Source organism: Pygocentrus nattereri, chromosome 12 (genome assembly GCF_015220715.1).
Source record: "Pygocentrus nattereri isolate fPygNat1 chromosome 12, fPygNat1.pri, whole genome shotgun sequence".
Lineage (NCBI taxonomy): Eukaryota > Metazoa > Chordata > Actinopteri > Characiformes > Serrasalmidae > Pygocentrus > Pygocentrus nattereri.
In genome coordinates this window covers 25,386,384-25,405,015 of record NC_051222.1, presented here as the reverse complement: position 1 = coordinate 25,405,015, position 18,632 = coordinate 25,386,384, and positions in this window count along the sequence as shown.

Below are 18,632 nucleotides of genomic sequence, written 5' to 3'. Positions count from 1 at the left end.
AGCAGCTCCTGGTTTGACCAATCAGTGCTTCAGTAAATTGTGCTCATGATGTAATTGATGATATTATCAAGTCTCTGTGGCGGCTGTGAAGGTGTCAAAAATATGGACCCAAGAAATTCTTGTTACTTTTCATTGTTTGTATGTTTATTTGAATTATGAATACGACTTTATTCTAATGTATATTGTGATAAACTCACTGCTGAGGTAAACTGTTTAAAAATTTGCTTAGACGCCTAAAACTTTCGCACAATACTGTACCTTTTTAGTTTTCTTTGGGTTAGCACGCAGCGCAGCAGCTGTGATATTTGATTCTGCATGGGATGTCTGAGTTCTATGTGGAACCTGAAAACATAAGTATGAGTTAGGAGTATCTAATCAACAGGCAATTAAATGTATGTGCATCTGAGCGAATCTTTCTTACAGTATATATAATTGTATATGTACTATTAACTATTAATGTATAATTTAGTCAAAATCTGCCAAAGTGTGTCACAAATACCTTTCTTGTGGGCTCTTCTGTCTATGAGGACTTGAGTTCAGGTTTTGAATCCATCAATATAGTTGCCTGAAAAATACAGCTATAAATAAATGCTGCCTGTCATAGTCAACTTCCAAAAAATCTTCTTATCAATCTTTAAGTAGCAGCCAAAAATGAAAGCAGGCTATTTTAGAGTTTTTATATGGAACCTGTAAACAAAATAAGGGACAGAAAACGTGATCTTGAAAGAAGGAGGGTTTGGCCAGCTGATGTGTAAGCAAAGCACACAGGATCAGATAACTCCAAGAGCCAATGTCTTGCATTTTTTTTAAATGTATGCATTTTTTTAAAAATAATGGGTTACTGATCTACCAAAACGAGTTATGACAATCAACTAACATATTCATCCATTCATACTAGCTAATGAGTATCAAGGCACATGCCACTTCACATCTGTGCCTTCTTGAAATTCCTCAATATTCTCAGTATTCTGGCACTTCCCCAGTGAATCGGCAGACTTTTGCATCGGTACACATCAATAGTTTTAGCTAGTAGTTATAACTAAAACCCTGATTGTGACCAAATGTGACCAACCTTTCCTTTCCTTTTAAGAGGAGTTCTGCTTTTGTTCTTCATGGTCAAAACCATCTGTCCAAAAACATTACATTAAAACACATTCGTTATTCTGCAATGATGTGGAAAAAACTACCACTCCTGGATATATTTATGGATCTTTCTTTTACCACAACATCCCACTACTAGCACACTTCATATTTTCACATGATATTTTTCATAAGCGTTTGAAAGACACAGACGAAAGAGTTCAGTGCTCACAACAATAACCGTTAAACAACGGCAAGATAGGTTAACTAACATTCTAGCTAGCAAACCTTCACGTTAGTTAGCTGGCTAGCTAGTTAGTTAAGTAGCCTAACGCTAAAAACATGGACTCTTATCGTAATGTTGTGTTGAGAGAACATTTCCAGAAGCATGTGTGCTACTTCTTTACTGTTCCAGCATCAAATTAATGTTATAACCCCATTTTTATATGGCATAGAGAAAGAGAACTGAGCTAACAGGTTAGAAGGGCTCTGCTCCTCCAACGCAGCTCCATAACGTTCTTCTGCGCTAACGCCAACGTTACTTTGTTACTGTAATTAAGTAGTTTTTTCGTGTATCTGTACTTTACTTAAGTTTTTCCGTTTTGGGTGACTTTTTACTTTCACTCCACTACATTTCAATGTCAAATATCTTACTTTTTACTCCACTACATTTTGAGAAATCTGTCGTTCCTTTGGGTTTTTGTGTGTATAAAAACGTAACATGTCAAAACGAAATAAGCACAAAGCAAGAGCACCAATCAGGGCACAGCGGTCACTTTGTTCTGAGCTGGTTTTGATCTGTTGGTCATACCAACCCAGTGCAGTGCAGCAGCGTAAAAATTTGGGAGCACATACGTCCCTAAATAATGAACTATCCTAACTTTGTGTAAATAGACCACAATATAGAAATATGTCCACATATGCAGTCGTGATTGGCGTGTTTTTTTTCTGAATTCATACAAACCCTTTCATTTTATAGTAAATTAGTTTGGGTTAGTTTATGTTTATGAACAGAGACCTACAGATCAACACAGTAAAGGAAAACTCATTTGTGATCCTGAGTTTAAAGACAGTTTTTATTAAACTTGGAACTAATTTACAAAGTAATCTTAAACTGAAACTTTGCTTGTTTGTGATTTCACTGATTTCAGAGCCACTCGGTTCTCCCTGATGGAAACTGTTTACCTTCAGTGTTTTGTGCTTATGATCATTTTAATAGACATCAGCGTCACTAATTAATGACGTTCTATTAAAAGACTGGTTTACCAAGAGAGACGCTGGAGGATTTTCACCTGAAATGAGTTCATGAAGCGAGTCTTGTTATAAAAATGATAACAGGACATCAGAGACATAGTTCATCTTTTAGTACTTTTACTTTTGATACTTAAGTACATTTGAAGGCAAATACTTTAGTACTTTTACTCAAGTTTAGGTCTAGAGTAAAGACTTCTACTTTTACTGGAGTAACATTTTTGTCTCTAATTTAACTCAAGTACATGATTTGTGTACTTCGTCTATCACTGGCAAAAAGTAGAGAAGGTAGAGAGAGACTGAAATGGCTTTATAGGTCTAAAATGGGACTTTTGGTACATTTAAAAGAAAAGGATAATATAACTTTGAAGGATCATTGTATGGTTAACTTGCTCCCATCAATTTCAAACCGTGAAGGCTTGTTGCTTAGTTGGTTCAGGTGTAATGTGAGTGAAATACGCAAAGTATTTGCAATGGCAACTGTCAGTCATAAACTGCTTTGGCTCCCTACAGAAACTTTCAATCGATGGTGCCAAAGCTTGAAAAAGAGGTACTCCAGGACCAGGGTGGAGAACCTGATCTGAACTTCTGAAACAGTCATTCAGAGTAGTTTGATATAAAATATTGCATGTGCTAACTTAAATTTCTTTCTCAGAGTTCTGATCTTTACAATATGTTGAGGTTCTTTACATTTTAAATAGTTTTCTTCACCCTCACATCTCATTTACAATAATAACTCCTTAAACAACCATCCAACAAAAAAAATTCTTCAAGGATTCAAACAGAGTTTTTCTGTGGCCCCAGAGAACCTTTTTTGGTTCATAATAGTTTTAGGCTTCTGTAAATTGTTAGATAATCGGGAACAGGCTGTACAATAGATAGTTGTGTTTGTAATGTGAAATGTTTCCTTAAGCTCATCATCCTTCTCTGTGTGAAGGGTCTAGGCCTCTGTTTGACTAATGTTAACTTTCCAAATGAACCAACCAAACTGTGAATATTCCAGAAGGGTCAATATGATCCATACGTCCTGATGGAAGTAATTGAGGAACATCTGTAGCCTTTATAGAACATCAACCCACTCAGGCCAGCGTGCGTGTGTGTGTGTTTGAGACGGAGGCGGAGGTTAAGAGGTTGACAGAATAATGCTGTTGGACTGTTGTTGTAATGCTATTGTGTCCAGAGTCTCCAAAGCATCATTAGAAAAGGGAGTTATCGATGCTGTGTTCCATCATCAACACGAAGGAGAATGAAGAAATTAAGAAAAAATGAAAGATTCACAGCTGTGAGAGAGACAGAGAGAGAGTGAGAGGGGGAGAAAGAGAGATGGAGAGGCAAAAGGGAAAGAGATAAGGAGACAGTGAGGGGAGAGAGAGAAAGAGTGCAAAAGAGAAAAATAAAAACATAAAGAAGTAAAGAGGAAGAGAGAGCGAGTGGAGAGATGCAGGGGGAGCAGTGGAGAGAGATAGGGAAAGAGAGAAGGAGGAAGAGAGAGAAATGAAGAGTCTTGAAGGAAGAGGAAGAGGAGGAAGAGAGGGTGAGAAAGAGGGGTAGTGAGGAAGAGTGAGAAAAAAAGAAAAGAAAAAGAGAGAGTGGGGAGATACAGAGAGAGAAAGAGCAAACAAGGGAGAAAATGAGTGAGCGACAGAAAGAGAGAACGAGAGTAAAAGATACAAGACAATAAAGACAGAGAAATAGAGAGGGGAAAAGAAAGAAAGAAAGAAAGAAAGAAAGAAAGAAAGAAAGAAAGAAAGAATAGATAGAGAAAGAGGGAAAGAGATGGAGAGTGCGAGAGAGCAAAAGAGAAAGCAAGAGAGAGAAAGGTAGAGAAAGTAAAAAAGGAAGAGAAAAGAGCGAGAGAGAGAAAGAAAGAAAGAGAGAAAGAGGGTGGAGAGACAGTAAAAGAGAGAAAAAGAGGACAAAAAAGAAAAACAGAGAGAAAGCAAGAACGGGATAACTGAGAGGCAGAGGGATAAAGAAAGAAAATTGTGAGTGTGAAAGAGAAAAACCAAAAGGGAGAGAAAGAAAGAGAGAGAGGGGGAGCAAAAGAGAGAAAAGAAAGAGAAACAGAGGGAAAGAATGAATAGAGGAGAGTAAAAGAGAGAGAGAAAGAGAGAGATAGAGACAGAGAGAGAGAGAGGATGTATAGGGAGCTTGATTAATTTTTTCAGACTTTTTGGACCACCTTTGCGTATGTGTGTGGGAGTGTGTGTGTGTGTCTCCACGTGTGTATCGTGTGCTTGAGTGTGTGTGTGTTGACAACAGGGGCCTCATAAGTTGTGTAAGAGCATGGGAAAATAAGAGCGGTCAGCACGCATTAGGAAGTCTCCAGGGGGCAACAGTGAGGGGGAAGACCAAATGGACCTTTCTTGGAAAGTTCCGGAATGGTTGTCCACCCACACAAAAACACATATATGTAAGTATGCATACCATAAAGGAGGAATAAAGGAGTCGAGGGGCTTTGAAAACTCAAACAAGCCATTCCAATATCCTCCTCCTACACAAGCCCGGGTCCACTAATTGTCCTGGGCCCAGCTGGGGAGAGTTGAAGAAATGGAATGTTTTTTATTGTTTGTTTTTTTTCCTTCTCAGTCCGTTTTGCTTTAGGCATGGTGAGAGATAGTTTCTAGCCTTTTAGCGCATGGCCCTTCTAACCTGGCTGGTTTAGTGTTACAGCCCAGCTACTTGTCTCTTGCAGCCTGGAGAAAGGAATTCAATTAGAGCACACATGCACACAAACCAGGGCTGCCCAGCTTTTGTCCTGGATGACCACTCCAGTATAATGATTTCCTATCAAATAAACCTCAAATCATCTTGCTTATGTGGTTCCTCACCTTTGTGCAAAATACTTCCAGGTACTCTGGAGGTCCCATGTTGGCCAGTTGCTAATTATTCACCATAGGGATGCCGATGCTTGCTTCAATGGCAACAAAATGTTTGGTTGAACAATTCTTCTTCTGAAAATGCCCTTTTCTAATTTAGTAATGTGCTCTACCACATGTTAACTCACACATGAGTTCTTACACATTTCCTCTTTTGTGATTGGTTGAAATAAGTAACAATTTACTCTTTCTACCAGTCTCTTGTGAACTTCAGGCATAGTTACAGTTGCTAGGGTATGAAGGACCACCTGGGTGAACCAGTGGCAGACCAGTGTGGCATCTCTAGTTAGTTAAGACCATTATGAGTATCTATTTGTCCCTAAAGGACAGCATAATTATTTTCATGGACCCACCAGAATTTTGATTTTGAGACATGCAGGGAGTCCAAGAGGTTAATTAGGTGGTCCTGTACACCCTAGGACCCTCTGCATTTCATTGTTTCTAACACTGTATGACATCCTGTTATCTATAACAAACACATTGCTCATATGAAGCATCACTTTGACTGCTAATCATGCCTGTTGTGGAGACTTTTCAGCTTGCTAAAAGCGAGTGAGTTAGCCAGGTCCAAAGCATCGTTCATATCTAAAAATGAACAGCTGTTTTGTGTAAATATATTCCTGAAATGTCTCTTAACATAATCAAACCCCATCCATGTTTTCCTTTAGGTTAATTATGCAATTCATTGTATAGCTGGATGCTGCAGACAGACCTTTTACATAACAGGGGTGTTGTGCTGAATTCTGCATCTCTTTCACTCATGAAGGATGCCACAGTTTAGAGTCACAATTTCTGTTGTTTCTACTTGTATATAACTGTAGATCCAAACTACTTGGTGATTTTCAAACTAAAGATATATAGATAATCTAGCATCAACATGCATGCACGTGCATTGGAGTCTCTTTCTGTGGGAACAGAGGAAATTCAGTGTATGTCTAAAATAGCCGGATGCAACATCTACCTGTTATTCTTATAGTTCATACTGTCCTCCAAATGATTTCCATGTAACCTTACAGGAGACCTGGATGGGGTGTGTGTGGGTTGAGAGACTTATTAAGAAAAATGATTTGGCTATTAACTATTAGCTATTTGTTAGAAATCTTAGCCTCATAGATTATAGCGCTGAACTAAAGATGCAGATCTTGTACACCAAACATGTCTTAGCCGTTTATGTCTGAGATAACTGGAAAATTGTGTATATTAGAATTTTATGCTGAATATTATTAACACTATCTAAAGCACGTGTGTGGTTTAGGCATGAAGTTTGATGCTTTGAATCATATTGTGATTCAGCATTAAGAAAGTGGAAAGTTGTGTAATTATATTTTTTGCTAATGTGATTTTTTTTCCCAATAAGTGCTGAAATGAATCAGGTGTTTTAGAGCAGGAAAATCAAGAAAAGGTGCTGGACAAAGTTTGTGCACCACTAACATGCACTGTCAGAAGTTTCTCAATGGTGTGCGTTACAGTGCTATTACAGTTAAAGGGGTGTTGCCATTTCCTTTTTCAGCACATATTAAAATTCTTGTGCCCCAAAGTTGGTTTAAACAGCCAAAATGTTTGAGTGCTGATGGAAGTTCACATCACAACAGGAGAATAAAATGTGTAGGTTTGATATTTTTCCCAGTGTAGCTGTATAATAACTTCACAGGGGAAGAAAAAAAAAACTTTCTTGTAACCGTGCCACCCAATTTTTTCCAAGCAATTGTGATCCATTTCTACTGGCTATCATGAAATTTTAACATAATGGTGGGTAATCATAGTTTCAAAGTTATATAAAAAGATAATAAATGACCAAAATGGAGATACAAGGTTCTGTGAGACAAAGATGATTTATATATTAATATTCTTTTCATAAAAAAGTTGTTTAACTTCAATGGGACTTTGACAAAACAACTACACTCTTTATGCACATGCAATGGTAAAAGTAGGGGTATTATTACAATTATACATTGTTAGGAGTTGTCTTTAAAAATACATGAAATATCACTGCTGCATAATGAATAATTCTAAGATATTAAGAATGTGATTTACATTATACTTTTTCTTATTCTTATTATTGTTCTTTTTAAAAATGTGTTCTATCCAAAATTGTTACAAATATATACAAAGAATTTTGGAATTTAACTCTTCACACATTTATAAAAGCTAATCATCTCCAAACATTTGACAAGCCATATATGCTCTCACACATGCACACACTCACAATTTGCTTGCACAAAAATAATACATTGACACACCTGCACAACCAGACAGACATTCAGAACACATACTTGCTTCACAACTCTTTCATTCAATTATGCACTGACACATAATTATCTTTAGGCATTTTGGTGACCAAACTTGCTGTTAGACTATACATTCTAATTGTTGCTGTCACCTGAGGACAGAGTGAAAGACTTAAAGAGCTTCAGAAGACGCTGTCCAGCCTAATGACAACTCACTGACAGCCAGTTTTCCTTCACTTTTTTATGCACATCTCAGTTTTTAACCATTTGAGGTCTAAAGTTATTATGCTGTCTTACCATACATTTGACTTAAACTCTAATTTTATTGTTTTGTAATTGATCATTTTTACATTGTGCAGGTTATTGACAGGTTGAGTCAGCACTAGTGATTATTTTTTCTTCGATCTGATGTCAATGTCTATGTACATCTGTGAGTGAAAATGTGGAAGAGTGGAGAGGAAAGATAACTAGCCGTCTTTGTAACTTTCTTTGAGTGAAAGGAAAGAATAGCTGGCTAAGTAGCTGTTTAACTTCTCTGAGTGAAAATGTGGTAGAGTGGAGAGGAAAGTTAGACTAACTATTTAGCTATGTCTGAGCGAAAATGTTGAAGGGATAGATAGCTATCTAGCTAATTAACTTCTGGAAGGCTGGGGGAATGTTAGCTGGCTAGCTGTCTCTGAGCGAAAATGTGGAACGGATTAGTTAGCTAACTAGTTTTTAGCTTTGAGTAAAAATGTAGAAGGGACAGATTGACAGCTGGCTGTTTAACTTCTCTGAATGAAAACAAGGAAGTGTGGAGCTGAATGTGAGCTGGCTAGCTACGTCTGAGTGAAAATGTGGAAGAGGTAGTTTGCTAGCTAGCTATTTGCTACACTATATTGCCAAAAGTATTTGCTTGTCTGCCTTCAGACGCATATGAACTTGAGTGAGATCCCATTCTTAATCCATAGGGTTTAATATGATGTCGGCCAACCCTTTGCAGCTATAACAGCTTCAAATCTTCTGGGAAGGCTTTCTTCAAGGTTTCAGAGTGTGTTTATGGGAATTTTTGACCGTTCTTCCAGAAGCGCATTTGTGAGGTCAGACACTGGTTTTGGATGAGAAGGCCTGGCTCACAGTCTCCGCTCTAATTCATCCCAAAGGTGTTCTATCAGGTTGAGGTCAGGACTCTGTGCAGGCCAGTCAAGTTCTTCCACACCAAACTCAATGATGTAAGGCTTGGATGCAGCTGCTCGGCCATGGAAACTCATTCCATGAAGCTCTCTACGCTGTTCTTGAGCTAATCTGAAGGCCACATGACGTTTGGAGGTCTGTAGTGATTGACTCTGCAGAAAGTTGGCGACCTCTGCGTACTATTTGCCTCAGCATCTGACCTCGCTCTGTCATTTTACGTGGCCGACCACTTGGTGGCTGAGTGGCTGTCGTTCCCAATCGCTTCCACTGTATAATATCACTGACAGTTGACTGTGAAATATATAGTAGCGAGGAAATTTCACAACTGGACTTGTTGTACAGATACCGTCCTATCACAGTACCATGCTGGAATTTACTCCTGAGAGTGACCCATTCTTTCACTAATGTCTGTAGAAGCAGTCTGCAGGCCTAGGTGTTTGGTTTTATACACCTGTGGCCATGGAAGTGACTGGGACACCTGAATTCAGTGAATTATTGTGTGAATACTTTTGGAAATATAGTTTATATCTGAGCAGAAATATGAAAAGAATAGTTTTCTAGATAGCTCTAGATATCCCTGAGTGAAAACATTTAGAAAAGATAGTCAGATAGTCAGGTACATATTTGACTATTTTGCTTTTTAACATGTGAAAATGTATACAGTGTTCCCAAAAGTGTATACGTCTTTAACCATTCCTGCTAAAAAACAAACAAAAAAAAAACAGCATAGAGCAGCGTAGCTGGTCACAAAATATCTTGTGTTGGGTGCTTGTATACTGATCAGCGTCATTGAAAGTTAACATGCTGACTACCAGCAAAATCAGAATGTGCTGTGGATTAGCATAAGACAGCTTTGACCAGCCTTGAATTCATGTCTTTTCAGTAGAGATCGGTAAGTGTTAATAAGGTTTCTTCATAAACTGTTTAACAAACAATATTTGCTTCAGAGGAAAAAAATAGATAGTCCAACTTGAAACTGATGGTAGAAAACCAGGAGAAGAATTCTAACCAGATCTCGCTGAGAGTACTATAAAGCACAGAGATGGAAACATCAAAGTCTGAGGCTGTTTTCCTTACAATAGTGCCATTGTGCTTGTGCTCTTTGTTGGGATCATGAACTCAGAAGTGTACGAAGGTATTTTTGATGTACACCTGCAAAAGTCTGCAATGAAACTGCTTAAATGATAACGATCTGAAACAAACCAGCCGCCTTTTGAAGGAATACTTTGCTAGAAAGTAAATGACATTCCTGGAATGTTCTATGTAAAAGTAAATGTAACTTGGTTTGAAATTTAGTTTCCCAACACACTGAACATCATACATTTTGGGTATGGCAGAAATGTGCAAATGCTTTATGTGGCTACTGTAAATATACATGATCTATCAAAAACAAAAATTGACAATTACCTCTTTAAACGGCTACTCACCTTTACAAAGAAGCTGAGCAAGTTGCATTCCATAGAAATTTAAGATTTGTTATTTGCATTTTGTTTGCTAATGCTTCTGAAATGACCTCTCTTCATCAGTAGCCCTGAGGGCTTTAAATAGCAAAGCTGAAAAATGTCTCTGCAGACAGCAAGAAAAAAGGCAGGGAACTGTACTGTAAGTGTGATTGGAAGTATATTCAGTGCTGTATGTGATTTAAGGCCTCCTAGCTTCCCAACTGTGTGTCCCACTATGTGTGTATGTCCTGTGCGTGACAGGTGTGTGTCTGGTGAAAGACAGCGCCGGCACTCTTCTCACAAAAACAGAACAAAGTCTAAGCCATAGGAAGCCATTTTCCATTAGCATTAATGACCCATTTTTACTGAGGTTTGGGCTGCGGCCAATTGCCATTTAGCACGCGAATGAATATTAGGCATCAATAGGCAGCTCTGACAATGGATCTAATTTTGTTTTTCACTTTTGGAAGAGGTCGTCATAGTGTTCTAATACTGCATGAACCGCTTCACCCGGCACACACACACGTTTTTCTCCAAGCCATCACCTCCACAAAATCACTCACACTTTGTTGACATTTTAGGCCTATTGTGGGAGATCATGCCACACAAACGGAATCATGTCATTTTGCTCAAAAGCTTATGTCTCACTGTCAAGCAGCTTTAATATCTTCATTCAACTCTTCTAATCTTTAGATAATCCTCTGCAGCTGCTTATGTTATTGCAGCGGCTGGCATTACACAAAAGCTCATCACTTATAATAAATGCTGTGGGCTCATTTTTTTAATTTTGGTGTAATTTTGAGAAATCCACAAATCCTTTAGAAATTTAAGTGCAGTGCATACAACACTGTTCTTGTCTTTATTGAATTAAAAGAGTCTATTGTTGCCTCTCTTTCTTTTGCTGGTGCTTTGAGAAAAACAGAAGAACTGACGGAACTGAATTCTAGTCCACTTAAGACATTTGTGTACCAAAAAACAGCCATGATTCATTTCACATTCACATGATTTTATAATGATGTCCTTATTCATTACAGTTAAACAAGCTTTTATTGTTTCTGTGCCTTTTACATTGATATACAATAATGTGCAACAGAACAACTATTTGTATTTCATTTATGCATCATTATTGATTGCATTTTCTGCTTCTCACAAGCCAAACATCTTTGGATTTTTTCAGATCTGAAATAAAAGTGGAGCTTAATTTTCTCCTCTCTTTCAAAGATGGAAGCTTTAAGTGCTGTTTATCTGATGTGGACAGTTTTGGTGGTCTACCAGGTCTTGCATGGTTGTTAGGAGTTCCATTTTGTCTATAGCTTTTAATAATTTACTTTTTTTAATCATTTGTACTTAAATATCATTATGACTAGAAATATGTAGAAATGAATGGTTGCCTTTGACTTTTGCACAGCACTATATGAAAACATCTTTTGGGCAGATTGTCAGCAGTCTGGGAAAAGCACTACCCTATAGCTATAGTACAGCTGTGAACTATGACTCTAACATGGCAGTTAGCAAAGATTCTCCCTCATTGGTTAGCATTGTTATTACACAATCTCCAGTATACTTATTGGTTTCTGTATCTAAAAAAATGTTGAAAGTGTGTTGTAAAGCTTGAAACCTAGATTTTATTTGTGTTTATTTGTTCATTTTTATAGAGAACAGCATGTTACACAGTATTATAAACTATAGCAAGTCTATTTGATTTATGGTCCAGGGCAAGTCTGTGATGATTTAGGCATGAAGCTTACATTACTGTAGCTACATTATTGTCGTTGCTTAAGTGCAAAACTGAAAGAGCAAATTATTGCTTTTCTTGACTGATTGAGTATATATGTGTTAAGTAAATAACTGTGAGATTTTTTTTTTTTTAGCAACATATCAGTTTAAAGGTGAACAACTGGCTTGTTTTCGTAATGACTTATCAAGAGCAGCCATCAGCTCTGAATCTTCAGGGTGATTAGGTAAAAACGCCCCTTTCACTCCAAACAGGCTAGTATCTAAATCACAGTCATAAATCATAAAGCTAAGCCATGGGCAAGAGCAGGCCAGTGAGTGGGCTATTTGCAGAAGGAGGAGCACACCGTAACTTTGTTACCACCGTAACATCGGGGGCTTTGAATGGATGGTCCTGTGAACATTCGAGAAGGTCCTTGGCTGAGATTGTATTTACAGAAACTCTGACTGATAAGGTGGTAACTCATTAGTTTGTACTTTGAGCAAAGTTCCATTGAAATCAATACAAAACTATCGTTTAATGGTTATTAATGGGTTATTGGAGGGGCAAGAGTGGCGTGACACCCAAGAACCTCAACAACCTCAACACATTACCACAGGCTTGTGATGTGGTTATCTACAGTGTGCACAAAAATTGAGTAAGCCTCTCTTTCTGAGGCTGAATGGGAACCTTCACTACATAGATTATAACGTACACTTGCAACTCTTGAGCTATAGTTTTTTGATAAGATTGTGGTAAGGTGAACGTGACTATTATAAAGCATGTCTTACTATTGCACACAAATAAAACATTAAAATAAAGCTGCTGAGACTTTGTGTAATATAAGTGATGGAATACTGTTGATATGCATAACTTCAACTCTGTGAGAATTAATGTAACACTAGTGATTAGTGTTTTAGTACTGTGAGACTGTGAATTGATCATCTTGGGTTTAAACTGAGAATTGTTTAACATTATTAATTGTTTTTAATTGTTCTGGTTGGTCTCAAAGTAAAAAGTACATGTAATTTGTTCCCTAGGCCAGTTAAGTGCGAGCCCCCTTCCTGCACTTAGTGGTACCTAAACTTGTTTTTTTACTGTTGTTATTGAATATATACAACACATTCAAGCAGAAAAGAGTCAGTTCTACACTATGTAGCCTCACATTAAGATCAAAACGACAAGACAGAGAAATATCTTACCTCAAAAAAGTAGATCTCAAAATCAACTCCCACCCTGTTTCACTTTTTACAGTGTACTTAGACTCGATTTGTCTTGATCTCAAACTTGACTTGTATCCATCCATCCATTCCATTATCTTCCGCTTGTCCGGGGTTCGGGTCGCGGGGGCAGCATCCTAAGCAATGAAGCCCAGACCTCCCTTTCCCCAGCCACTTCCACCAGCTCTCCAAGGGGGATTCCGAGGCGCTCCCAGGCCAGCTGGGCGATATAGTCGCGCCAGCGTGTCCTGGGTCTTCCCCGGGGTCTCCTCCCAGGTGGACTCGCCTGTGACACCTCCCGAGGGAGGCGTCCAGGAGGCATCCTAACCAGATGCCCGAACCACCTCAGCTGGCTCCTCTCGACGTGAAGAAGCAGTGGCTCTACTCCGAGTCCTTCCCGGATGACTGAACTTCTCACCCTATCTCTAAGGGAGAGTCCAGACACCCTGCGGAGGAAACTCATTTCGGCCGCTTGTATTCGCGATCTTATTCTTTCGGTCATTACCCAAAGCTCATGACCATAGGTGAGGGTGGGAACGTAGATCGACCGGTAAATCGAGAGCCTTGCCTTATGGCTCAGCTCTTTCTTTACCACAACAGACCGGTAAAGAGCCCGCATCACTGCTGACCCAGCACCAATCCGCCTGTCAATCTCCCGCTCCCTTGTACCATCACTCGTGAACAAGACCCCGAGATACTTGAACTCCTCCACTTGAGGCAAGAGCCTATCCCCGACCCAGAGAGGGCTCTCCACCCTTTTCCGCCTGAGAACCATGGTCTCGGATTTAGAGGTACTGATTCTCATCCCAGCCGCTTCACACTCGGCTGCAAACCGATCCAGCGAAAGCTGAAGTTTGCGGCCTGATGTCCCCAATAGGACCACATCATCTGCAAACAGCAGTGATGTGACCCTGAGGTCACCAAACCGGACACCCTCCATCCCTTGACTGCGCCTAGAAATTCTATCCATAAAAATTATCCATCCCAGGTGAGAGATGCCGTCAAGCTAAAGAAGGAGTCCTACCGGGCATGGTTGGCCTGTGGGACACCAGAGGCAGCTGGCAGGTATCGACAGGCCAAGCGATCTGCGGCTTCAGTTGTTGCCAAGGCAAAAACCCGTGTATGGGAGGAGTTTGGTGAGGCCTTGGAAACTGACTTTAAGTCGGCTCCGAAAAGATTCTGGCAAACCGTCAGGCGACTCAGAAGGGGAAAGCAGTGTGCCACTAGCACTGTATATAGTGGAGATGGTGTGCTGCTGACTTCGACTGAAGACGTCATTGGGCGGTGGAAGGAATACTTTGAGGACCTTCTCAATCCCACCGACACGTTCTCCAGTGAGGAGGCTGAGTCTGGGGACATGGGAATAGGCTTGTCCATTACTGAGGCCGAAGTCGCTAAGGTAGTTAAGAAGCTCCTTGGTGGCAAGGCTCCAGGGGTGGATGAGATCCGCCCTGAGTTCCTCAAGGCTCTGGATGTTGTGGGGCTGTCTTGGCTGACACGTCTTTTCAACATTGCGTGGACATCGGGGGCGGTGCCACTGGATTGGCAGACTGGGGTGGTGGTGCCTCTTTTTAAAAAAGGGGACCGGAGGGTGTGTTCCAACTACAGGGGAATCACACTCCTCAGCCTCCCTGGCAAGGTCTATGCAGGGGTACTGGAGAAGAGAGTCCGGCTTATAGTCGAACCTCGGATCCAGGAGGAACAGTGCGGGTTCCGCCCTGGTCGTGGAACACTGGACCAACTCTTCACCCTCTCCAGGATTCTGGAGGGTTCATGGGAGTTTGCCCAACCAGTCCACATGTGCTTTGTGGATCTGGAGAAGGCATTCGACTGTGTTCCCCGGGGTATTCTGTGGGAGGTGCTTCGGGAGTACGGGGTACATGGCTCTTTGCTACGAGCCATTCAGGCCCTGTACAAACAAAGCTGGAGTTTGGTTCGCATAGCCGGCAGTAAGTCAGACTCGTTCCCAGTGAGAGTTGGACTCCGTCAGGGCTGCCCTTTGTCACCGATTCTATTCATAATTTTTATGGATAGAATTTCTAGGCACTTGACTTGTACTTGGACTCAATTTGTCTTGGTGTCAATCTTGACTTTAACTCAATTTGTTCTAGTCTTGGTCTTGACTCTGTTTATTCTGGACTTGATTATGACTCTAATTCTGTTTGACCTAGTCTCGATCTTGACTCTGTTTGCACTGGTTCAGGTCTTGACTCTGTTTAATCTGATCTTGGTATTGACTTTGACTTGATTTGTCCTGGAGGTTCCCCTAACTGATGCACCCCTAAGCAAGGCAATTACCCTAAATTGCCTCAGTGGTGCTATAATATAGCCCCTACTAGTCCTCTCTACACTAATCATGTTGGCCTCACTACCAAAAATGTGTTTAAATAAGATATTTGGAATATTCAACTGCCTATGGATCTTAAATTAAAGGAAAGCTTTGTGTAACTTTCACAAACACAAATGTTCAGCTGCCCAACAGCATGTGCTGGAGACAAGCTTACTGGGCACTACTTCAACCAAATTACTTTCTTGTCTTGTAATGGGAGTGAGCTAGTCTAAGGTTTAGGCTGCATTTTGGCCTTATACACTTGCTTTATATTAGCAGCCTACAACTAATCTCTGGGAATACTCTTATGCTGATTCATTAATTACTCATGAATTAAGTAATCAAAAGGAATATATAACAAAAAAAGGTGAACTTTCTCATTAGGTCCTTCTAACCTAGACATTAAGCCTCTCATTGTCATAGTCATGGAACAACCTCGCCGCGCTAACTCATTGTGACCCATGAGCCATTTTGTTTTCCTAACATGCGGGTGTGAAAGTGTGAAGAGGCTGAATCACGAAGCCCAGCTCCCAGTGAATCACAAATGAATCAGCCTGTATTTAACACATACACGTGTAGCCTCCCAAAGTCCTAAATGCCTTCTGGGGGGGCTTTGGTTTGCATTCAGGCCTGCCAAGCAAGTGCCATCATCTTCTAATGTTTAGGGTAGAAGTTGCCAGGTAGAAGTTTTATTTTCCCATTTGTTAAACCAAATGGAGCTACAAAACTGACCTCACACCAGTATAAATGGAAGTTTATTCCATGGACATGTAAGAGTATGTAGATTCATTTTAATATCACTCTTTTTACCATTATTTATAGGCATTATACCTTTGCTTGGTACAGGTCCTTCTATGTGAAACTTCTTCAACCTTTAAGAAGGTTCTTAAAACTATCAAAACTAATTTATAGAAATTATTCTTTAAAGAACCACTCAAGGAAACCAAAGTTGGTTTTTCTATGGCGTCACTCCAAAGAACCCTTCAGGCACTTTAATTTTTAAGACTGTATCAGGAATCACAAAGCTGACCTCAGCTCATCATGAATGGAAGTTACTCCCACATATATCTAACAATATTTAACTTCCTTCCAACCCCCCTGCCCCTTCAGAAGCAAACGCAGCTGATGTTTAAAAGGGGAAAGTCCCCGTTTGAAATTTGTCCATTAAGACATTAAGGCCATGATTGGAACCATAAGCTCCGGCTGCGCAGTGCTCACTCCCGACCTGTTGTGTTTCCACAGCGCGGGGAGAGCAGCTCCCTCCTCCACAAATGGCCCGTGTTGTGCTAGTACGTGGGTGGTCTGTAAAGCTACCCTGGAAAAATCGCACCGAAAGCAGCATGGAGCACCGGCCCGGGGCCAGAAGCCCAGATGTGACAGTAATTGTTATTAATCTTCTCCATAAGCCAGTAGCTCCATCGCTTAACTTACTTAGTGAGGAAGCAAAGCCAAATCTAAAGTAGTCAACACCTCAAAAGTCAAACACTGCCTTCACATGTTCAGAAAGAAAGAATGAGTAGAGTAACTTAACCCTGCAACCTAGTTGTTTCTATGCTTAAATTGGCTTGCAGTGAAAGAGTTATGATGTAAAGTCAACATGTAGAAGTCAAAGCAATAACAAAAGTCTGGTGTAATTTGACATGAATAATTTCTTAATCATAGCTCACTGGAACAACAGGAGAAATTCTATCAAAAATGTAGATTCTAAAAATGTGCATGTATAAGAGGAAATGTTTTATTATGGTTTGAATTTAATAAAAAGTTGTAAAGACACAGTCATTTTGGAAAAAAAAACATTTTTGGCATGTTTTTTTCATTTGATATTGATAAATGTTAGAAAAGGTCAGAATGTAAATCAATTGCAAAAATAATTCATTATTTAACAAACTATATAATTAATGGTGAAATCACAGAAATACATTTAAGTAATATACACTATATGGACAAAAGTATCGGGACACCTACACATTACACCAACAGGAGATTTTATGATGTCTTATTCTAAATCCATAGGTACTACGGCAGCTTCCACTCTTCTGGGAAGTTTTCTACATGATTTTGCAGTGTGTCTGTGGGAATTTCTGTTCCTTTTATCCAGAAGAGCATTTGTGAGGTCAGAAACTGATGTTGGATGAGAGGGCCTAGCTCACAATCTCCATTCTTGTTCATCCCAAAGATGTTCAGTGGACTTGAGGTCAGGGCTCTTGATTTGTGCACCAGGGTTCGGTTATGCTGGAACAGAAATGGGCCTGTCCCAAACCTTTCCAAACTGAAGAATACAATTATCCAAATTGGCTTGATGTGCTGGAGCATTAAAATTTCCATTCACTGGAACTAAGTGGTCTAGGTCAACCCCTGAAAAACAACCCCATGATATTATCTTGGGGTACCAAACTGTACACTTGGCACAATACAGTCAGGTAGGTGATGTTCTCCTGGCATTTGCCAAACCCAGACTCATCCATCAAACTGCCATATAGAGAAGAGTGATTTATCTCGCCACAGAATGCGTTTCCACTGCTCCAGAGTCAAGTGGTGGCGTGCTTTACACACCTCCATCCATGGTTTGACGTTATGCATTTTAATCTTAGGCTTGTGTATAGCTGCTCGACCATGGAATTTGTTAGTGATTCAACAGCGGATAGGCACTGTGCACTTCAGCACTCAGCAGTCTCACTCTGTGAGTTTGCGTGGTGTACTGCTTTGTGGCTAAGCTGTTGTTGCTTCCATTTTACAGTTATAGCTCTTACATTTGACAGGGGCAGATGTAGCAGGACAGAAATTTCACAAACTGACTTGTGACAGAAGTGGCACCCTATGAGAGTGCTGACAGTGCGACATTTAAAGTCACTGAGCTCATCAGTATGGGCCTTTTGCTGCAGGGTCTATTGAGACTGCCTGGCTATGTGCTTAATTTTATCTAGCTATTAACATATAATGTGGCTAAAACATTTGAACTCAATAAAAAGAAGGGGTGTCCCAATACTTTTGTCCATGTAGTGTAGCAATAAAGGCTTAAAGACGAATTCCACCAATTTTTAAAACTTTCTGCAAAATTCAAACATTGAGATAAAGTCACTCAGAGTGGCTTGATGTGAAATAATACATTCTAGAGAAACTTACAGACTCAGATTTCTTTATAGTGATGTTGATAGGAACCAAGGGCCATGCAGAGCGGCAGTGCAAAGAGGGGTACTGTGTTTGCGGTACGAGAGGCGTTTATTGTAAATAACTTGTTGTTAGCTTAATGAAGTGCACATGTGTTGTTTATGCCATTCTGTGCTGGGCTGTGGGTAGTTTATGCAGCATTACTGCC